Source organism: Podarcis tiliguerta (genome assembly GCF_965153285.1).
Source record: "Podarcis tiliguerta genome assembly, chromosome: 5".
In the NCBI taxonomy this organism is placed as follows: Eukaryota; Metazoa; Chordata; class Lepidosauria; order Squamata; family Lacertidae; genus Podarcis; species Podarcis tiliguerta.
Window position 1 is genome coordinate 93,162,832 of NC_139538.1, and position 22,702 is coordinate 93,185,533.

Genomic DNA, 22,702 nt, shown 5'->3' on the forward strand with positions numbered 1-22,702 from the left:
CCTAATTCTCTTATTCAGCATCTTCAGACGCCTGCCTAGCTTCTGTGCAGCAAAAAATTATGTTGGTGTTTTAACCCATTGCATCTTGTTACATTTTAGGATGTCTGTGCCTTAAAATGTGGCTTTAGGTGTCAACTGTTAAGAGCAGAGTTCTGCCAAAACCTATCCTCCAATTTCTTGAAAGTTTTCTTCACCTATGAAAGAGGTTTTTCATTTTTCTGCCTTTTTCATCAGGCAGCTTTATAATTTCTCTATCATTTTGGTGGGTGTGCGATTAACTTTTCTTTATCATTGTGAGGTGGCCGTGAGGCTCCAGGATGGCTGCCTTAGCTTTCTGATCTGACAAAAGACCTATGGGAGGAATTGCCTCATGATCTCATCCTCAGGATTTTGAAGTGGTGACGATTTCTACAGATTGCCTGAGACGGTGGCACTTGCTGATTTCCTTCTTAAGGGAATACCTTCCATTTGCCATTTGGTTAGTTTTGTATTTTTCATATTTTCAGTCCCACTGATTCTTGTTTCAGGACTGAAGGCTAGATTTGGGTGGGACTGAGGTTTCTTTTAACCCTCACAAACAAACAAACAAATCCTGCACACACTTTCCCCGGGAGTAAGCTCCATTGAACGTAATGTGGCTCCCCCCCCCCCCCATGAGCAAAACTCCTCACTATTACAAGCTCCTTAAGCTCCACCACTGAATTTAAAAGATCTGGGACTTTTGCTGTGATTAGAATCATGACATTTTAAGATTGGAAAAGACTTTGAAAGTCATTGAGATCAACCCACTGCTCAACGTGCACTTGACAACACCAGACAGATATATTAAAAATATGATTAAGAGGATGAGTCTAAGATCATAAGGAATGGTAGTTAGCACCAGGTGACAAAGAAAAGAAAATGTATTTCTCCACTTTTAAGCAGAGAGAAGATAGCATGAGGCTATCTATGAAAGATCCTCACAGTCACATCAAGGGACATCACTCCCGCATTATCCAAAGATCTGTCTAAAAGGATGATTTGTAAAATAAGACGGTGTTGTAATTCTAGTGACTATAAGTGAATATGGTATCTGCCTTTGTCTTTTTAGGATGTGGGCTGTCTTTGTTCTTTCCCCCTTCTAAATCCACTTAAGAATATATTATAGTGTCCAAACAAATTGGAACCTCCTGCTTTAGTTAGTCTTGGCAAATTGCTCCTTTCCTGCAATAAGTTTGGGAGTTTCCTAGCTTTGCATTTGACAGCAGGGTGTCTGTGGTGGAATTTGGTTTGGGTTGCTCCCCCCGTCCCCCAGCCCTCGCTGCTGTTCTTTTTTTAAGAAGCCTTTCGTATTCTTGGCATATAGTTAACCTATAGGAAAGGTGTCATGCTTGTGATTTAGCAGTGAGCATGGAACGGCATTCCAATGTGTCATAAGCACAATCTAAGCTCTACTGATCCATTCTTAAGGAAATCAGCCCTGAGTGCTCACTGGAAGGACAGATCGTGAAGCTGAGGCTCCAATACTTCGGCCACCTCATGAGAAGAGAAGACTCACTGGAAAAGACCCTGATGCTGGGAAAGATGGAGGGCACAAGGAGAAGGGGACGACAGAGGATGAGATGGTTGGATGGCGTTCTTGAAGCTACCAGCATGAGTTTGATCAAACTGCGGGAGGCAGTGGAAGACAGAAGTGCCTGGCATGCTCTGGTCCATGGGGTCACGAAGAGTCGGACACGACTAAACAACTAAACAACAACAAAGCTCTACTGAACCATGCAGGGCCCTCCTTTAATTTTAATAGCATGGTATTTCCCAAATTTCTAATAACTCAGGTGTTGTGTTTTCGCTGTTGCTTTCTTTTCTGATTCTGAATCAGAACAGGCACCACATATCACTTCAGTACCTGCACATGTTTACTCCTGGTTTGTAAAAATGAGACTCACTTGCCTATTTTGCTGTACAAGACCCCATTCTGTGTCTGCCTGCTTGACTAAATTCAGCCTTTGCGGTTTCCTATGCAAAAATGCACCAGATTTCACACTTCTCCAAATGTTGGTACACAGTTCTTGGCAGTTTAGTCATATCAAAATATGCCTTTAAATATTGGTTCGAGGGAAAGAAAAAACACTTAGAAAACAGAGATCCATGTGAAAATTCATGCAATTTTGTAGACCCCAAGCAAATTTAGAGCAGTAACTCATGCAACCTCCTCTGAGGGCTGCTCTGCCTTTGCATTACAGTTGATTGATTCTGTGGGAATGTTCAAGGGTGCAGGAGAGGATATATTGACTAATTATATCCTTATCCAAGTTGTGCTAGCAAGTTCCCAAAATATCAGCAGAGTTTATAGACATTCCCCTTTAAGTTCGCAACGGTAATGTCTGCCCAGGTTCGCTAGAACCTCTATAATAATTACTCTGGTAATTTCCCCTTTGTTCCCTCTTAAAATACAAGACACGACACAGTCTTCATAAAAGTATAAAAGAATAGAATAGAATTTTAATTTACGGCCATTGGCCCATATCGAAAACAATACATCAAAATTTATCCATAAACAATACAATTTAAACAGTTCCAAGTTAAAACACCCATATAAAACCAATTTTACTTCAGTTAGGTAAACACTGTACACAATAAGCTCCCTCTATGTAAACCGCAATTCAAATCCATCAGATTTTGGGGGTATGCGTCTTAGTTCTGGCACTTATTGATGGTTCTTAAGTTTAGCTAAGCTGTCAGAGTCATACAGTGATCCATTTCTCCTCTTTTGAAATAAAACATTAATCAGAAATCTAGCGACAGCAAGGGATCTACTTGTATCTTCGTCGTTTAATAAGTATATTATTTGGGCTTCCTGAGGTCCGTCAGCAATTCTCGATAAATATGGGGCCAGAAACTTGGACAGTGAAGCCGAATGTAATGGACAACAGAAGATTATATGATATAACGATTCTATAGATCCGCTTTTACAGTCACAGAGGAGTGAGATCTGTCCGTTGGAGAGTCTGTTACCCAACACGTTTGATGGGAAAGCATTGAATCTAGCTTTTATAAAGGCGTACCTGTGCGTCACCACAGATAAGGTAGTTAAATAAGATGTGAGTTTCGTTGGTGGTGTTAAACCAAGGTTTATTGGCGAACCTAGCATGCTGCAATACACTGGGAATATGTGCAATAAACCCAGCACTTGGATATTCTTTCCGCCCTTCCAGCTGAAGGAGGCATGATTTTATTGTTTAAAGAGAAATCTTGCCTTGTCTTATTCTAGTCTGCTTTAAACAAACAAACAAACAAAAGAAAGAGCTACTAATATACAAATTTCATAATGGATTAATTTGAACTTGGAATAGAGCCAAGAGATTCCGATCAGAAAATTGGGAGGTGTTTTGTGATAGGCTATGAGATGAACATCTCTTAGACTGCTGTTTGCTGCAGATCATATTTGGTTAAAATGCAAGGTCATCTCTCTCCATATCAGTTTGCTATCCAGATGGGAGTTAAAGTTTGTATAAATAAGCAAGCTACAACAAGTAGGTGTCTGTTACCATTGAGGAAGCTACAATTTCTAGTGCAATGCTCCTGTTCTAGTGGTGCTGTGTTTGCAAGAACTCACTCATCAGGTCTTAAAGTGTATTTCGAGTTGATTGTGTCTGTAATACAATTATAAAGTCTACATTGACTGCAATGATAAATTGCATTGCAAATATATTCCATCAGGTTTAAATTCTGAATAAACAGCAATTGCATGTTAACATAAATAGCCCTTCAGAGCCTCACACATCACATCAAACCTTGCATGTAGAAATTCTCTACTACTTATGCACATAGTACATTTGCCCATGTAGGCAGGCCAGGGCATGCCACATGGCTGTACTTGATAACTAACCTTAATAGTTACCAATTTTAATACATTTGCACAGATCCTTTGTGAATGAGAATAATGGACACCCCCCCTCCCCCACAAAAGGAAGGCACTTTGGTTCTTGAGCAAAAATGCCTTCTCGCTCCTGATTCAAGATATACCTGTATTTTCCGCTCTATAAGACGCACCAGACCACAAGACTCACCTAGTTTTTTGAGGAGGAAAACAAGAAAAAAATATTCTGAATCTCAGAAGCCAGAACAGCAAGAGGGATCGCTGCGCAGTGAAAGCAGCAATCCCTCTTGCTGTTCTGGCTTCTGGGATAGCTGCGCAGCCTGCATTCGCTCCATAAGACGCACACACATTTCCCCTTACTTTTTAGGAGGGAAAAAGAGAGTCTTATAGAGCAAAACAATACTGGGTAATTTCTACCCAGTACATGGTTTTTCATGTGGTTTTTGTAAGTCGTTGATCTTACTACTTTTATACTGTATACATTCTTGTGTATTTCCCCTCTCTTCTATACCTGTCTGTACATAGCACTGAATTCTCAAATTTCAAGGTGATTTTTGATGCTAGACAAGATAGCCAAGCAGTGTCAAGGAAAGCAAAATCCACTGCTCAGTTGCACATAGTAAGGCTCATTAACTTTTTGTGCTTAAGTTCCAATGTTGTCTTACCTACATAAACATCTGGGTATTGCATGCATACATTTGTAACTTCTTGCATTCTTGGTCTTCAAGGATTCCTCCCTTCAATGTCCCAGGGGGCTATTCAGACAACACGCACTAGAGTCCTCTTATTTGTTGAATCCAAACCATGCCTGAAAATGCACAAAATGGGGCTTGCTGTCAGCAGATCAACAATAATAGTGAATAGCTGCCACATGGCATCATAATGACAGTAAGGTTGTCACCTTACAGCAAATGACATCAGGTGATTGACAAATGGGTGGTCCATGGGGTTGGTCAGAATCCACCCTGCCAGCTGGAAAAGATTCAACACCCCTAAACTATGTTTTAGTAACTAAAAGGATGAATTCCTCCATTCTGTTCATTTTGAGTTAACCATAGTTAACATTAGGTATTCAGCAATATCTAGCATCAAGCCACTGGTTGATGTTTGCAAACTGGGCTAAGTATGGTTAGTAGAAATGTCAGGTCAGATGTAATGCTAACAGTGGCCTCTTCTGCAACTGAAAGGGGAGTTTGTCAATGGGGCAGAATTAAAATTATCCCCAGGATTCAGTGACCTAAGTTGTAACCCTTCTCCATAGGTTTGGCAATCATCGGGTTTAAAGCAGTAATGTATATACATGACCGTTCCCTGTGACGTGAGCTCTAAGTTTATTTATGCCATGTTTGAATTTCCTCTGAGATTCTGGTGCATTCTTGGTTCCTTTTATTGACCTCTTACTGTCCTTCTAAAAACTATTACTTACTTTACAAGAGGTTTTTCTCTCTTTTTTCCATGGTGAAAAAACCTGTCTTTCATATTACTTCAGGGAATTAGAATGCATTGTTTTAGGCTTAAGTGGCCATTGGCTACTTCCTGCCTATATCTCTAAACATTTCACAGTCTTTGGGGACTCCTTTCCTGTCTTCACTGGTATCTGCAACACCTCTTAACTTAGTATCATCTGCACATTTAATTAACAGTGCTGTTGAACTCATCTTCAACAACCTTGCTGAGTTTAATAACACTCGTCTTGTGGACTGTGGCACCTTGCTCACTCCATCTTTATTGGTATCAGTTTTCTACTCCTGGTCACAGAACAGCTTCAGAAATCTCAAGTGGAAAAGATGGGAGGAAGGCTGGGAGGAAGAAAAGAGCAGAAGAGCAGACAGTAGACTTTTGTAACAAGATCCCACTCACTCATAATAACAATTGCACACTCCACCATTTACCGTATTTTTTGCTCTATAAGACACACTTTTTCCCCTCCAAAAATTAAGGGGGAATGTGTGTGCGTCGTATGGAGCGAATGCAGGCTCCATGGCTTCAGCGAAAGCAACGCGAAGCCTGGAGAGTGAGAGGGGTAGGTGCGCACCGACTCCTCTCGCTATCCAGGCTTCAGGGATAGCCGCCGGAAGCCTCTGGAGCACAGTGGGAGCTCCCGCTGTGCTCCAGAGGCTTTGGGTTGCTTTTGCTGAAGCCTGGAGAGCAAGAGGGATCGGTGCGCACTGATCCCTCTTGCTCTCCTGGCTTTGCTTCGCTGAAGAGAGGCTACGCAGAGAGGGAAATAAATTTTTTTCTTGTTCTCCCCCTCTAAATCTAGGTGCGTCCTATGGTCAGGTGCGTCCTATAGAGCGAAAAATATGGTATGTGATTTTATGGATTGTACATCGGTACAACTGTGCAAATTCGTCGTTCTCAAACTTGCCATTCTGAGAGGCAGAAGCGTAGCTGAGATACCCATGGAACTGTGAAGAAAAATGGTGGAATTCAGTGGTCAGAATGCTGGTCAGAACACACTCTCGGAACTTGATCCTATGGATATATACTTAAAGTAAAAATTCCCGCTGAGTTCCTTGGGTTTATTCCTGCATCCATCGGTTTGCCACTTGAGTCCCAACTACTGCTACTCCCCATCTGCTTATTTCCTCTGTTAGTGTTTAGAATTAGCTGAGCAAAAAGCCTGAAACTTAATGAGGGACTTACAGTGAAATCTAGTAGCAGAGCCTTTTTTATGCAGTCAGGTGGTGAAGGCACTTTTCAGTTGATTGGTGGCATTCAGAAAGATGCCGTTCCACTCAGACAGTGTGAATTTTTCTTCAAAGGGGATCTGGAAACTATTCTCAAGCCTAAGTTCATTACCTGTCTGTCTGATTTACACCTCGGCCTATAAACCAGACTGGGAAGGAAATGAGAAAGGTGAGCGGATTGTCTCGGCGACATCTGCGGATGATCTTCTTTAAGTCTTGGCTATCTGGGTGAAGAGGTGGTAGATGTGGTGCACAGCTGCAGAGCGGACATTCCCACAGTAGGATTGTGATGTGCCATATGTCCGCTTCTTTATGTGAGAACGGATTACCAGGACGTTGGGGGGGAAAGAACAGGAGATGAAGCAAAATGCCTGTTCATTATGGATGCATTCCTCTCCGTCTCCCTTCCCCCACTTTTCAATCTCCTCTGTACAAAGGCACTTCTTTGAAAGCTTAATCTAGAGCTCTAACAAAATTGGACTGGTTTCATCCTTCCCATTCTCTGCTAGTCTGAATATACAGCATCTCATTCCTTGACCTCATCCAGACAGTGATTTCCTGGTTCTGCTTGCCCTGCGCTAGAGTGTCCTCTTCTGTGTGTGGACTGTATGATCCTTGGGTGGGCCATACAGGTTTAAGCACCATCCACATCTAGACTTCAAAAAGGGGGAGCACTGAAGCCGTTCTCCTAATTCCTGACATGTTACTCATATCTCTTTGATGCTTCTTGCGCCTCAACTCAGATATACGAATGCTATGTTCCTGAGCAGGGAATGGGAAGCATGGAAGACAGAGTCTTGGTCTTGAGCCTGGGTTCAAATTTCCATTCAGACATAAAAGCTGATAGGTTGTCATATTCAAAAAGGAGGCTGGCACTTTGTGGAAAGTAAGTGTTTCCCCTGATCCAGCTCCATGTTTACTTCAAATGTTATCAGGAGTGGCATGGGTTGTTCTTTGTCAGTCCCACTGACATTTGACAGAAGTTGGCTTCTACACGGCTTCTGATAACACACAACACAGATAGGTTTGATATCGGTCAATAATTGCTCTCATCTCTGTGCTCAGAGATGGCAATGGCCAAAATTTGATGTGCTTTGTGTAACCACTTTGTTTGTCCCGCTTTGTGTAGCTGCAGTGTTGAATGGACACGGACTGCTTGAGTACTACGTATTACATATTTGTTGGTGCTGCAGGTGACTCACAGTTCATGATCATGCTTATGACACATGATCATGCTGCGCAAGTTGTATATTATATGTAAGAACAACACATATGTCATTTATGTGTGTTGTGGGGGGGCTAATTAACCCCTGATTTTTTTAAACAGAAAGCAACATGTGGTGTTGTTAACATGCATGCAACACAATCACCCTGCACACTATTCTTGTAGGTTAATGTACATTGTTTGGTATAGCTGACCCTGATGATATCTTTGCAACTATGTTGTTTTCCTGGAAAATGGGTGTTACCAATTCAGGATTTTTTTAAACAACAACTTGGAAACAGTGTCCTGCTTAACATCTCCCATGTGGACTGGTCCATACCCTGAGATCTTCAGAGGCAGCCCTTTTCATTGGGAGGCAGTTGGCAATAGAGCAACTCAGAAGAGGACCTTCTCTATGTGGGCTAATGGTATGACCTCCCCTCTGTCCTAAGGCAGGCGCCAATTTTGATGAGTTTTCAGTGCTATCTTAAGACCCATCTGTTCTTCCAGAGGATTGCTGGCTGTTAATTCCTAGTTCAGGTCTAGCGTGTTCTCGCTCATGGAGAGCACGGGTTGCGGTTGGGAGTGACAAGACACCTCACCGTTGCTGGGCAAAAGAGTTTGGTCATCTTTAAGCAGGGGCGGGCTATTACTGGGGAGATTTATATGTTGCCATTTATTGATTGACATCCCTATTTGTTAAATACAATGCACGCAGCGACAAACTTCCTCTTTTCGCTGCGTGCTTCAGATCACCTGCCCTCCCTTCCCTAATTTTAGGCTGTTTGCTTGACCTTGCTATGCCTGTCATGGGGTCGTCTGCTTTGGGGCAGGGGCCCGGTAGGAATTTCGTCCATTTGGCTGATTAGTGTGTGCCATTTGGTTTTTGCCTACTGCGTAGCAAATCGTCACAACTTGTAAGGTTGTGGTTAGGCATTGGTCTGGGAATTGGCTGGTGGAGGGGTATGGATTTGGCTGTGCCTGCCCCTCCAAAATGCTGCTGCTGCTGCTGCTTCAAGGGTTTTCCATTAAAGGAACCCAGGGGCTCCCCATGCTTTTGTCCGAAACCCCCTGGCAAGGGGCTAGGGCCACGCAAGCCCCTGGGAGCATGCTGGGGAGAGGTGAGGCATGGTTCCCAGTCCCGTCTCTCTCCCCAGGTGACTTACCCTTTCTGACTTCGCGGGGGGTGCGAATGTCAGAGCTGTCCCCGTGCGGGGTAAGTTAGTGCTACCAATGCCTAAGCAACCACTCACATTGCTGTAATTTGAATAAAGTTGTGGCCAAAATTATGCCAAAAACCTTAAACAAAAATTAAGTGTCAATTGTGTTTTTCTTTGGGGGTGTCTTGGGGACCTCAACGCGCAAATTATATTGATTTCTGTAGTTGGGGGCTTATTTTGGTGTTAATACATAAATATGTGGGTTTTTGTTATATTGAATTTGTATATTATGAACCACTCTGGTAGATGAAGAGTGATATGTTAATATTTTAAAGAAGTTAATAAAAAATGTTTGAGATCTATTTTATTTCCATAGCTTTCTTGGGGTGCATTTGACCACAAGACAGAATCGATGCAGCAAAAATATCTGTCAACGGAAGATTAAACCTAAAAAATTTTATGAACTCCAGCTAACTTTCACACACTACTTTGCAATGAACTGTCATTTCCATGCGGGTGAAAAACTTGACGCAAGGTTAAGAACATCATGACCACAGGTGCTATCCCGTTTCTGATTTTTCGCACTGGGAGTGATTCACCGTTATATTTTATACTGTATGTTCTTTTTTGGTGATTTTGAAATAGCTTATATAAATCTGCACATGGCAAGGTGTAGCTGCAGAGCAGTAAAATGTTACAACAGATCCCTTGAGGTTTGGGGAGCACCTTTTATAGTATTAGGTAACCTCTTGGAAATGTTATTCTTTTCTGACTTTTGCTGACTCTTGGATGTTTTACAAATATACAAATCCCAGTAGTGGAAACCACTGTCATAAACATGAGTGACGCCCTTGAAAATTTTTGATCCTTAGCTTCCTGAAAACTGTAGTGTGAAGAGCTAATAATAATAATAATAATAATAATAATAATAATAATAATAGTTTGTATTCCGGCCAAAACCAGGCTCGGGCAGCAAACATCAAATATATAACATTGGTATAAAATCAAACAATAATTAAATTACCTCCTAAAAACAAGTCAGGATCATTACTGCTGTTGTTGGAAAGATGTGCAACAGAACTGGGCATTGTAGTATTGTAGTACTGTGATATTAATAAGACAGGGAACATATTAGATTAATTATGATCGCAGGACAGGATTACTCCAACATTTTTTAAAAAAAATTTTTTTGCAGTAGCCTGCTCACCTTTCTCATTTCCTTCTCAGTTTTGTTTGTAGGCTGAGGTGTAAATCAGACAGACAGGTAATGAAATTATGCTTGAGAATAATTTCCAGGTCCCCTTTGAAGAAAATACACATCCTTTAGTTTGGCTGTCCTTCACTAAAAATGTTATGTGTTTTTTAAGGTCTCCTCCGTGAGAGGACGGGCCTTTTCTGTGGTGGCTCCCTGCTTGTGGAATGCTCTCCTCAGGGAGTCTCACCTGGCACCTTCTTTACATATCTTTAGTCACCAGGCAAAAACATTCCTCTTCACCCAGGCCTTTGGCTAATTAAACCACCCATGGCCTTTTAAACAATGTGGTTTTTTTTGTTACTGTGCTATTTGTTTTTGAGTTTTTTATGGTGTAAACCACCCTGTGATCTTCAGATGAAGGACAGAACAAAAATCAAATTAATATAATATAATATAATATAATAATATAATATGGTTTAAAGAGGCAATAAAGAGGTGACAGGGAGAGAGATAGTTGACAAAAGGGAAAGAGAAACTGGGAGAAAGCTGGGAGGGGGGGGGATAGCTGTACAGCTGAACAGATTCAGAACTGGCGGGTGTGACCTTGAACAACTCATATAACACTGGGAACTAACAGATAAGAAATGTTGGGGCCAGACTGAATAACAACACGGAAAACAGCAGCTTCGGTTGCTGCTGCAGCTGCAAGAAGGGGCAGTGTACAGGGCGATAATGGGGGGGAAAGGCGACAAAGAACAGTTAGACCCTTTTGCTCAGCAGCTTTTAGAATTTCGGAAAGAGATGATGAATTTACACAACAGGTCCGTAGTGACATGGAAAAAATCTAATTTATCATTGAAGGAACAAGTACACAGAGATATTGAGAACTCAAACAAAGTTCTAAAGGAACAGTTTGGGATATTTGGGAGACAAAGTTAACAACTTGGAGACGAAAGTAGATAAATTAGAAAAATTAAGAGAGGAGGTCACAGAAGTAAGACAGGAACAAAAAGGGATGTTAGGATTGGTGCAAGGGGTTCAAGAGAAACAGAATGATTTGGAGGATCAGTTTCTACTTTTGCAGCTACGAGAACAGGCCAGGACGATCAGGACCAGAGGTTTACCAGACTCTGACTCTGAGCCAGTCCTAGAGACATATGTGACACAGATAATCTCAGAGTGGATGGGGGAAAGTACAGATTGGCTGGACGGTTCAGTTGAAAGCTGTTTTAGAATTAAATCATTTCAAAGCAGAGAACAGAATCGTCCAGGAGACATTTTGTTAACATTAGTGACAAAAAAAGTGAAGGACGCTATCCTTCAGAATAGCTTTGAAAATGATCTCGTGGTTGCTGGACAGAAAGTAGACATCTTTAGAGAAATTCCTCTGAAATTGAGATTAAGAAGAACAAAATACCGGTTTTTGACAACGGCTCTTAGGAGAGCCGACATCAGATACAAATGGGAATTTCCTGAGGGTATCTCTTTTACATACATGAAGAGGAGATATAAGTTGACATCAGAATTTCAGGCGAGAGAATTCCTGGATAAAAATGGGAGAGACTTAGACCCTAAACAAGACAGGGGAGACCGCCGATCTGAGCAAAAGAAAGCCCTAGAACAACTTGCACTGAAAGAGGCGGCTTCAGGGAAAACAGATATTGTAACTGACTCTGGAAATGGCCAATCTTAAATTACTGAGTTGGAATGTTAACGGATTGAATTCTGGAGCCAGGCGACACCGGATTGAACATGTAATAGCAAAACAGAAATTGGATATAATCTGTCTCCAAGAGACACATATTGCAAAAAAGCATAAAAGGGTCTTAATTAACAAAAAATTAGGTATGGATTTCATCTCATCAGTTAAAACAAAAAAGAGAGGAGTTGTTTTTTATATTAATCGTGCACTTGAACCCAAATTGATTCAGAAGGACGAAAAAGGCAGAATTTTAATAATACAAATTAAAATCCAGGGAGAGAAAGTGATACTGGTTGGTATTTACGCCCTAAAAAGCAACTTTTTTCAGGAAACTAGAAACAGAACTACTTGAATTTGCAGATCAAAAGATTATTTTAATGGGAGACTTAAATGGAGTTCCAACTTTAGACAAGGACAGATCAGCCAGGAAAAAAGAGACTAAAGAAGGTAAACTGCCAAAAACTTTTTTTGACATGACTCAAAATCTAAAGCTGATAGATATCTGGAGAGTGAGACACATGTTTGATAGAGAGTATACATTTTACAGCCATGTACATGACAGCAGTTCGAGAATAGACTCTATATGGATCTCCAAAGAATTGGAAAAAAGAGTCAAAAGAATTGAAATCTATCCCAGAACCTTTTCAGACCATAACTCTGACTATGGAATTACAAAAAGAAAACGAAATCTCTTTTAGATGGAGACTAAATGATGATTTATTAGATGATCACAAATTTGTGGAAAAAGCAAATAAGGCCTTGATGGATTATTTTGAAATACATAGTCAAGGGCTAACAAAGTTACAGACGGTCTGGGATGCAAGCAAGGCTGTAATGAGAGGACTCTTTATACAACAAAATTCATTTAAAAGGAAATTGAGAGAGAAAAAGAAAATAGAAATATTAGAGGAAATTAGGAAAAAGGAGAAACAGTTGCCAAACAAAGCAAATTATTTCTTTTTCAATCTATACCAGTCATCCTGAAAGATGAATGCTTTAAAAAATGGCAGAAAGAGATTTTAAGATTTATCTGGGGGGGCAAAAGGCCAAGGAAAAAACATAAAATACTTACAGATGTAAAAGATAGAGGCGGGTTTGCCCTCCCAGACCTTAAATTGTATTACGAATCTGCTTGTTTGGTATGGATCAGGGACTGGATGAGATTGGACAAGCAAGAGGCATTAGAACTAGAAGGACATGACAACAGATTTGGCTGGCACGCATACTTATGGTATGGGAAAGGGAAGATTCATAGAAGCTTTTACAACCACATAATTAGGAAATCATTAATGAGAGTATGAGAGAGATATAAAGACTTATTGGAACAAAAGACTCCGTGGTGGCTTTCACCACATGAAGCATTACTGCTCAAACCACTTGGAAAGAAAGGAAAATGGCTCATATATGTTGATTTATTAAAGGAACATGAGGGAAAATGGAAATTAAGAGATTATGATGAGATCAAAGATCACTTTCAGAGTTGGTTGCATTATCGACAACTACATGAAACATACAAAGAAGACAGTAAGAAAGGATTTAGTTATACTAGATCTAGGTTTCAAACGGAAGTGATTGAAGGGAAAGTGAAACTACTGAAGGCCGCATATAGCATATTATTAGAATGGGAGATGAAAGATGAAGAGGTAAAATCAGTTATGATTAAATGGGCACAAGATGTAGGTCACAACATTATGATGGAAGATTGGGTTAAATTATGGAAAACTGACTTAAAATTTATAGATTGTTCCCTATTGAAGGAGAATTACATGAAGATAATGTACAGATGGCACACAACACCAGTGCAGTTAGGGAAAATGTACAAAACTAGTTCAAATATATGTTGGAAGTGTAAGGAAAAGGAGGGAACATTTTACCATATGTGGTGGGATTGTAAAGTAATTAAAAAATTTTGGGAAATGATATACAATGAATTGAAGAAAATGTTGCATTTAACATTTGTTAAAAAACCTGAGGCTTTTTCGTTGGGGATTGTAGGGAAAGACCTGCCAAAAAAGTTGGAAAACATCTTCATGTACGCGACAAAGGCTGCGAGAGTTCTGGTAGCACAAGGATGGAAGACTGAAGATACCCCAACTAAAGAATCATGGCAAGAAAAATTGATGGACTATGCAGAACTGGCAAAATTGACATATAGGTTACGGGACAAGGATAACTGTGACTTTATGGATGAATGGGAACCTTTTACAAAGTATTTGAAAACGCAACAAAGCAAACTGGACTCCTTGGCAGGTTTTGAATGAACATTCACAATTTTTTTTACTGATATTAATTAGCTAAACAGTTTGAAGATCTACACAATTCTGTAACATGCAGAAAATAGAGTTATTGGAGAAACCAAAGACTGGAACTGAGGGAAGTCGGGGGGTGGGGGGATGGGTTTTGTGGGGGGGAGGGGGGAGGGAGGAAAAACGGGGGGGGGATAAGGATATGTTTTTGAAAATATGTTTTTTTATAACTTTGAATTTTTTTTTTTTTAAAAAGAGAGGCAATAATGCTCGTAAAATGATGTGCTTTTTTCACACTTTCCCTATGAATTCACCCTTAACCAGTGAATTCTTCAGGGGCAGAGGATAATAAAATACATTTAAGTATGAGCTGCAACAGTAGCTGGGCTGCCTACAACCTTTGCCTTCAGTGATGCAGTGGTTTTTTTATGAGGACTGAAAGAGTTAAAACCCAAGGGGGCTAAATTGATTGGGTAATTGGGAATTGATGAGCTATAAAGAGCCACAGCCTTACACAGTCAAAGGGTGATGAATGAGAATGTGTCAGATGGATATGGCGCTCTGGAATGATATATATATTTTCTAGTAGCGAAGAGACCCATGGGATAAAATTCCAGGCAAAGGCTTTTGGGTGAGTCTTTACCTAAGGAATCAGCGAGAACCTAATTGTGGCTTTGCCATTGTTCAGCAGGCCAGTTTTTACATCTGTACAAGTTTGCAAAGATCTTTAAGGGGTGAGACAATGGAGGAAAGACCTTCATTGCCCAGGAACAGCCCCCTTCATAAATGAGATAAAAGGTAGAATCATAGAATCATAGAGTTGGAAGAGACCACAAGGGCCATCGAGTCCAACTCCCTGCCAAGCAGGAAACACCATCAGAGCACTCCTGACATATGGTTGTCAAGCCTCTGCTTAAAGACCTCCAAAGAAGGAGACTCCACCACACTCCTTGGCAGCAAATTCCACTGTCGAACAGCTCTTACTGTCAGGAAGTTCTTCCTCATGTTTAGGTGGAATCTTTTTTCTTGTAGTTTGGATCCATTGCTCCGTGTCCGCTTCTCTGGAGCAGCAGAAAACAACCTTTCTCCCTCCTCTATGTGACATCCTTTTATATATTTGAACATGGCTATCATATCCCCCCTTAACCTCCTCTTCTCCAGGCTAAACATGCCCAGCTCCCTTAGCTGTTCCTCATAAGGCATCGTTTCCAGGCCTTTGACCATTTTGGTTGCCCTCCTCTGGACACGTTCCAGTTTGTCAGTGTCCTTCTTGAACTGTGGTGCCCAGAACTGGACACAGTACTCCAGGTGAGGTCTGACCAGAGCAGAATACAGTGGCACTATAACTTCCCTTGATCTAGATGCTATACTCCTATTGATGCAGCCCAGAATTTCATTGGCTTTTTTAGCTGCCGCATCACACTGTTGGCTCATGTCAAGTTTGTGGTCAACCAAGACTCCTAGATCCTTTTCACATGTACTGCTCTCAAGCCAGGTGTCACCCATCTTGTATTTGTGCCTCTCATTTTTTTTGCCCAAGTGCAATACTTTACATTTCTCCCTGTTAAAATTCATCTTGTTTGTTTTGGCCCAGTTCTCTAATCTGTCAAGGTCGTTTTGAAGTGTGATCCTGTCCTCTGAGGTAAAGGTTAAGTTACCCCTGACCATTAGGTCCAGTTGCGGATGACTCTGGGGTTGTGCACTCATCTCGCTCTATAGGTCAAGGGAGCCGATGTTTGTCTGTAGAGAGCTTCCGGGTCATATGACCAGCATGACTAAGCCGCTTCTGGCAAAACCAGACCAGCGCACGGAAACGCCATTTACCTTCCCGCCCGAGTGGTACCTATTTATCTACTTGCACTTGATGTGCTTTTCAACTGCTAAGTGGGCAGGAGCAGGGACCGAGCAATGGGAGCTCACCCCATCGCGGGGATTTGAACTGCCGACCTTCCAATCGGCAAGCCCAAGGCTCAGTGCTTTAGACCACACCGCCACCTGCGTCCCCATAAATGAGATATGATGTATTAAAACCAATGGATGTGCACATTTGAAGGACAACCATGGAGATTCATTTCTAAATGAATCTACAAGCACAGAGAAACCTTGTCTAGTACAACTCTGCAGATCACTCATTCTAAAACCAGTTTCACACAATGTTCCAAATGTGGTGGTCCATTGTTATTGTTGTTGTTTAGTCGATTAGTTGTGTCCAACTCTTCGTGACCCCATGGAGCAGAGCACGCCAGGCACTCCTGTCTTCCACTGCCTCTCGGAGTTTCATCAAATTCATGTTGGTCGCTTCTATAACACTGTCCAACCATCTCGTCCTCTGTCGTCCCCTTCTTCCTGTGCCCTCAATCTTACCCAACATCACAGTTTTTTCCAGAGAGTCTTCCCTTCTCATGAGGTGGCTAAAGTATTTGAGCTTCAGCTTCATGATCTGTCCTTCCAGTGAGCACTCAGGGCTGATTTCCTTAAGAATGAATAGTTTTGATCTTTTTGCAGTCCATGGGACTCTCAAGAGTCTCCTCCAGCACCACAATTCAAAAGCATCAATTCTCCCGCTATCAGCCTTCTTTGTGGTCCAGCTCTCACTTCCATACATCACTACTGTACACTTCTGTAGCAGAAACCAAATATACACATTTTCATTTATTTATTTTTTGCATTTATTTCATTTCTTTGATTTAATGAATGTCTCCTTGATCACTGAATATTCTAAGCAGACAAATGAAAAAAACATACCAAGTGTAAGAGCAATTAAAACAAACCATATTGTCATTTGTACTTTTCCCATTTCATGTGTCCTTCATGCATCCACACAGCTATGGCCAAATGTTAACGAATACACATTTTTTCCATATTATAGATCTTATAGAAGACACACTTCTCTTGCTACACGGATTCTCTCACCCCAAACACTAAAATGTTAAAGATTTCAGATTTAGTACTTATGGCTGCTAGCAAAACTGTAAGATCAGCTGCCAACAAAGAGTTCAGCAAAACAGGTAAACTTCCAGGCAAACTCAGTATAGGCTGTATGGACAGTGCTGAGCAGCAACTTTAATGTGTTAATGCTAACACATTAAGTAGGTTCAGGCAGAGGGTAGGCTTTTTAAATATCTTCTCCTAAAATATGTGTATAATGTAGCCAGTTTATGGCTGTTTCACACAAGCATGTTCACTTCATGCATGCATGTGGCTGGGCTGTTACCACTATAACACCACAGAGAAAATTGTATCACCCCCACCAACACAACTCTTCACAATTCAGCTCAACTCTTCCACTGTCCAGGGTACAGGACATCAAGAGATGATTCATGTACGTGGAAAACTAGGCCTTAAGTCAAATTGATTTCAGCGGAAGAGTGGACCATGCTTAGCTTTCACAGGAGATTACCTGTTAGTTTCATGGATGCTGGAAAAGGTATGGAATGGTGGTTTCTGTGGAAGTAATTGGTTCCCTATTTCTTTCCATGGCACAGGCTCAGCTAAGATGAAAATGATTACCCGCATCCGAGGGATTTGTGATAATTAAGGGGAGAACAAACACTGGCTTCTAAGCAGGTCACTTGTAGTACTTTCCAAGGACAACCAAGTTGAAAGTGAGTCAGATGCAGGCAGCTGTTCAGAGACCCAAGTAATAACAGGTGACATAAATATGGATGGCTAGAGAGGTGGATGTTTGTATTAAAGAACTTCCTGTGCTTTTAAATTATGTTCCCAGCTCAATCTGGACCTACTAAATAAGTTAAGTTTGCCTTGTAAGGTTCCATGACATAAATGGAATGACACATGTAATATGCCACTGTGAAATGGGGAATTACTGTAGCCTGAGAATGTGGACAATGAGAAACAGCTCCTGGGCCCTTTTGTAACTTCCTGTTTGAAAGGGATTCAACATTTGCTTTAGTTTTCCCATCTTGCTCCAGGCTCTTGAGTGAAGACTGCCAAATGGCCCTAATCAATGTTGTTCTCTGGTGTGGTTGCTGATGCTCGTACAAGTTCAGACAGTTATTTAAAAATGTCTAGAGCATGACAGAATAAAAATCAGGTATGTATGAACTATAAAGCCAGACATCTTTCTAAAGCTGGAATCCATAGACCTCAAACGTGCTGTCAAAGATGCATCATTGTCAGGAGTTAGAATAAGGAGGCAATGCAGATCATAATCTCATAATGTAAACTATATGTTTTTAGAAAGAGCCAAGTTGCTCAAGTCTTGTGAAATTTTGAGAACTGCTACGATTTGCAATAAGGCATACTAATCACAGGTCGCTACCACACATTGGGAGGTGGTGGACCCTCCTTCCTTGGAGATTTTTAAGCAGAGGTTGCATGGCCATCTGTCATGGATGCTTTAGTTGAGATTACGGCATTGCAGGGGGTTGGACTAGATAATTTTTAATAATAATAATTTTATTATTTATACCCTCACCCTTCTGGCTGGGTTTCTTTAGCCCAGGGGGTCAGCAAACTTTTTCAGCAGGGGGCTGGTCCACTGTCCCTCAGAACTTGTGAGGGGCTGGACTATATTTTTTTTGGGGGGGGGGATGAACGAATTCCTATGCCCCACAAATAACCAAGAGATGCATTTTAAATAAAAGCACACATTCTACTCATGTAAAAACACCAGGCAGGCCCCACAAAGAGATGCATTGTAAATAAAAGGACACATTCTACTCATGCAAAAACACGTCCACGGGCCGGATTTAGAAGGCAATTGGGCCGGATCCAGCCCCCAGGCCTTAGTTTGCCTACCCAGGCTGTAGCTGCTCTGTGTTCCTTCCATCTCTACAATTCTACACTATGCTTAACCTAGGAGCTGCAGCCAATCCTGGGCTCCTCATAGGTCTACTCATATGATAATATGCTCCCAAGTGTATGTTTGCCATATTCATTTGTTACAGGTTATTTAGGGGTAAACTGAAATCCTCAGAGAACTGCTCGGTCCCTCAGTGGCAGTGGTCTGCTGCCTTTTTGTTCTCAACCACTAACATTCAAAGCATTTATTTGGTATGTCTTAAATGTCTTTTAAGTATGCCAAACTGCCAGTAACCTTAGGGTCTTTGAAATGAACCACAGTTGGACTGATAGCAATTATAGTATCTTGGAGCAAGCCATTATTGGAGCAAGCCGCCCAGAGTGGCTGGGGTATAAATAAATCATTATTATTATCACCATCATCATTATCATTATCATTTTTAATGCCACTGATAAACTTCCACAGCTGTATATGAGTGAACACAAAGAAACACTCTGGTCCATAGCCATACATAGCAGAGTTGAACATGGTTTTTGACTCTCTCGTTAAGAAAGCACTTCAAGGGGAAATTAATTTAGCGAGCGATCCCATGCTCAGTTGAAGAGTGCATTGGAAGTTATAGGACACGGTGGGCCTTTCCACTGACAGAGAGATCTTCTTAGGTCACCACACTGTGGTGCTGTAAAGATCTGCCACCGTTGGTATTCTGCAGCTGTGCTCCAACAGCTGTGTAGCTGGGAATGGAGCATATCAAGTGAGACTGCGGATTCGCAGAATACTGTGCCTGCTTATTTTTCAACAGCCTCCTCAACAAGCAAACAAACAAACAACACCTTTAAAACTACACCAGCTCTGAAGTTGCAATGGAAGGAAACTAAATAATAAGCAAGCCGCCCACCCCAAGCCCTGGCTTCTGTGAGCCATCAGGGCTCTAGTTGTGTCTGTGGCTCTGCTCTCAGTACCACATTTCTCTAGTACATAGAATGCCTTCTCGGTAGTGGTCCCCTCCCTGTGGAACACCCTCCCATCAGATGTTAAGGAAATAAACAACTATTTGACTTTTAGAAGACACCTGAAGGCAGCCCTGTATAGGAAGGTTTTAAATGTTTGATACCTTCTTGTTGTTTGTTGTTTAGTCCTTTAGTTGTGTCTGACTCTTGGTGACCCCATGGACCAGAGCACGCCAGGCACTCCTGTTTTCCACTGCCTCCCGCAGTTTGGTCACTCAGGTTGGTAGCTTCGAGAACACTGTCCAACCATCTCATCCTCTGTCATCCCTTTCTCCTTGTGCCCACCATCTTTCCCAACATCAGGGTTTTTTCCAGGGATTCTTCTCTTCTCATGAGGAGCTAAAGTATTGGAGCCTCAGCTTCAGGATCTGTCCTTCCAGTGAGCACTCAGGGTTGATTTCCTTCAGAATCGATAGGTTTGATCTTCTTGCAGTCCATGGGACTCTCAAGAGTCTCCTCCAGCACCATAACTCAAAGCATCGATTCTCCGGCGATCAGCCTTCTTTATGGTCCCGCTCTCACTTCCATACATCACTACTGGGAAAACCATAGCTTTAACTATACGGACCTTTGTTGGCAAGGTGAGCTTTTTAAGATGCTGTCTAGGTTTGTCATTGCTTTTCCCCCATGAAGCAGGCATCTTTTGATTTCATGACTGCTGTCACCATCTGCAGTGATCACGGAGCTCAAGAAAGTAAAATCTCTCACTGTCTCCATTTCTTTCCCTTCTATTTGCCAGGAGGTGATGGGACCAGTGGCCATGACCTTAGTTTTTTTGATGTTGAGCTTTAGACCATATTTTGCGCTCTCCTCTTTCACCCTCATTAAAAGATTATTTAATTCCTCCTCACTTTCTGCCATCAAGGTTGTGTCATCTGCATATCTGAGGTTGTTGATATTTCTTCTGGCAATCTTCCGGCTTGGGATTCATCTAGCCCAGCCTTTCACATGATGAATTCTGCATATAAGTTAAATAAGCAGGGAGACAATATACAGCCTTGTCGTACTCCTTTCCCAATTTTGAACCAATCAGTTGTTCCATATCCAGTTCTAACTGTAGCTTCTTGTCCCACATAGAGATTTCTCAGAAGACAGATGAGGTGGTCAGGCACTCCCATTTCTTTAAGAACTTGCCATAGTTTGCTGTGGTCGACACAGTCAAAGGCTTTTGCGTAGTCAAAATGACTTACTGTGATACCTTACTGTGGTTTTATAATTTGTTAGAAGACACACAGAGTGGCTGGGGGAGCCTGGTTGGATGGGTGGCATATAAATAATAACTTGTTGTTGTTTTTTTATTGAATTTTGAGGATTTTATTATAAAATTTATAAAATTGAATTTTATTGAATTTTGAGGATTTTTCCTATCAGACTTTTATGTGTATCTGCAATATATGGCTTGTAGACATCCATGGTCACCTGCTTGCTCCTGCTTTGGTAACAAGATTCTAGGTGTTGTTTCATGTAGCAACCATCCTCATTGAAAAGCATCTGAGATGCTAAAATTTTGAACTTTCAGTACAGTTAAAACATAAATTCTGGATTGATAAAGTACAAGGCAATATTCAACCATCTGCAGGTCAGGTTTTAGGATGCCAAGACTGTCTCTCATTTGAATAATGGAAAATGTAACCTCACGTTTAAAAATGGTAATTGAAAGAATTAAAAGCACTCACATCTTGTAAAGTCACTACAACTGTTTTATTCTGTTTGAAAAAACCTCCACTAAACTTTGACAATTCCAGTGAGGAAGCCTTGCATAAGGTTGCTCTGGAATTTTTTATCCATGATGTAATTCCCTAAGGTGCCTCTATGAAGAGACAGTAGTAAAAGCTAATGAAAATGTTTTCTCATCCTGCACAGCTCTTCTGTTCTGCTTCCAATTCTGCTGTAAAACACATTAGTTTTCACTAGCAAATTCTCTAATGAATTAGTCATTTAATCTGGCAACAGTGGTTGTTAAGCAGGTTGTTACAAAAGGCACTCACATACCCCAGTGTTTATCTGTGTGCAAGTATGTTCGCAGAGTGGATGGCCCACATTTTGGAGTAGGGGTAGGAGAGGGCAGAGGAGGAGGCTTTTCTACCAGTGATAACAACCTTCTATCGGGGGGGGGGGGGAGGTCAAGATGGCTGAACTATCACTTCCTCTTTGAAGGAACTGGGCTGGAGAAGAGACTCAGAACCTCAGAGCCAATTATTTCTCCCTTCCCCACAAGGTCTGACCTACAATTTCAAAACTTCCTGAGGTGATCATTGAGTGGCTTCCCCTAGAACTCACCCACCCTCTCTCTCTGCATGTGGAGTTGCCCCATATGTGTGCATGCATAGACTGAGGATCAACAGCAAGCTGAGAATCAATTTGGGACCCAATACCTTGGAGACGCGGGTGGCACTGTGGGTAAAAGCCTCAGCGCCTAGGACTTGCTGATCGAAAGGTCGGCGGTTTGAATCCCTGCGGCGGGGTGCGCTCCCGTCGTTCGGTCCCAGCGCCTGCCAACCTAGCAGTTTGAAAGCACCTCCGGGTGCAAGTAGATAAATAGGGACCGCTTACCAGCGGGAAGGTAAACGGCGTTCTGTGTGCTGCGCTGGCTCGCCAGATGCAGCTTGTCACGCTGGCCACGTGACCCGGAAGTGTCTGCGGACAGCGCTGGCCCCCGGCCTCTTGAGTGAGATGGCCGCACAACCCTCAAGTCTGTCAATACTGGCCCGTACAGGCAGGGGTACCTTTACCTGGAGAGTTTATGCATGGTTGTAGTAGACTCAGAGACTACAGCTTCCTTTCCTTTTGCCTTTACCAACTGTAGTAAACGTCTGCTCATCTTGCTGATAGGACCATAGTGGGAGAAAGACTTCTTGTCTTCTCTCATGC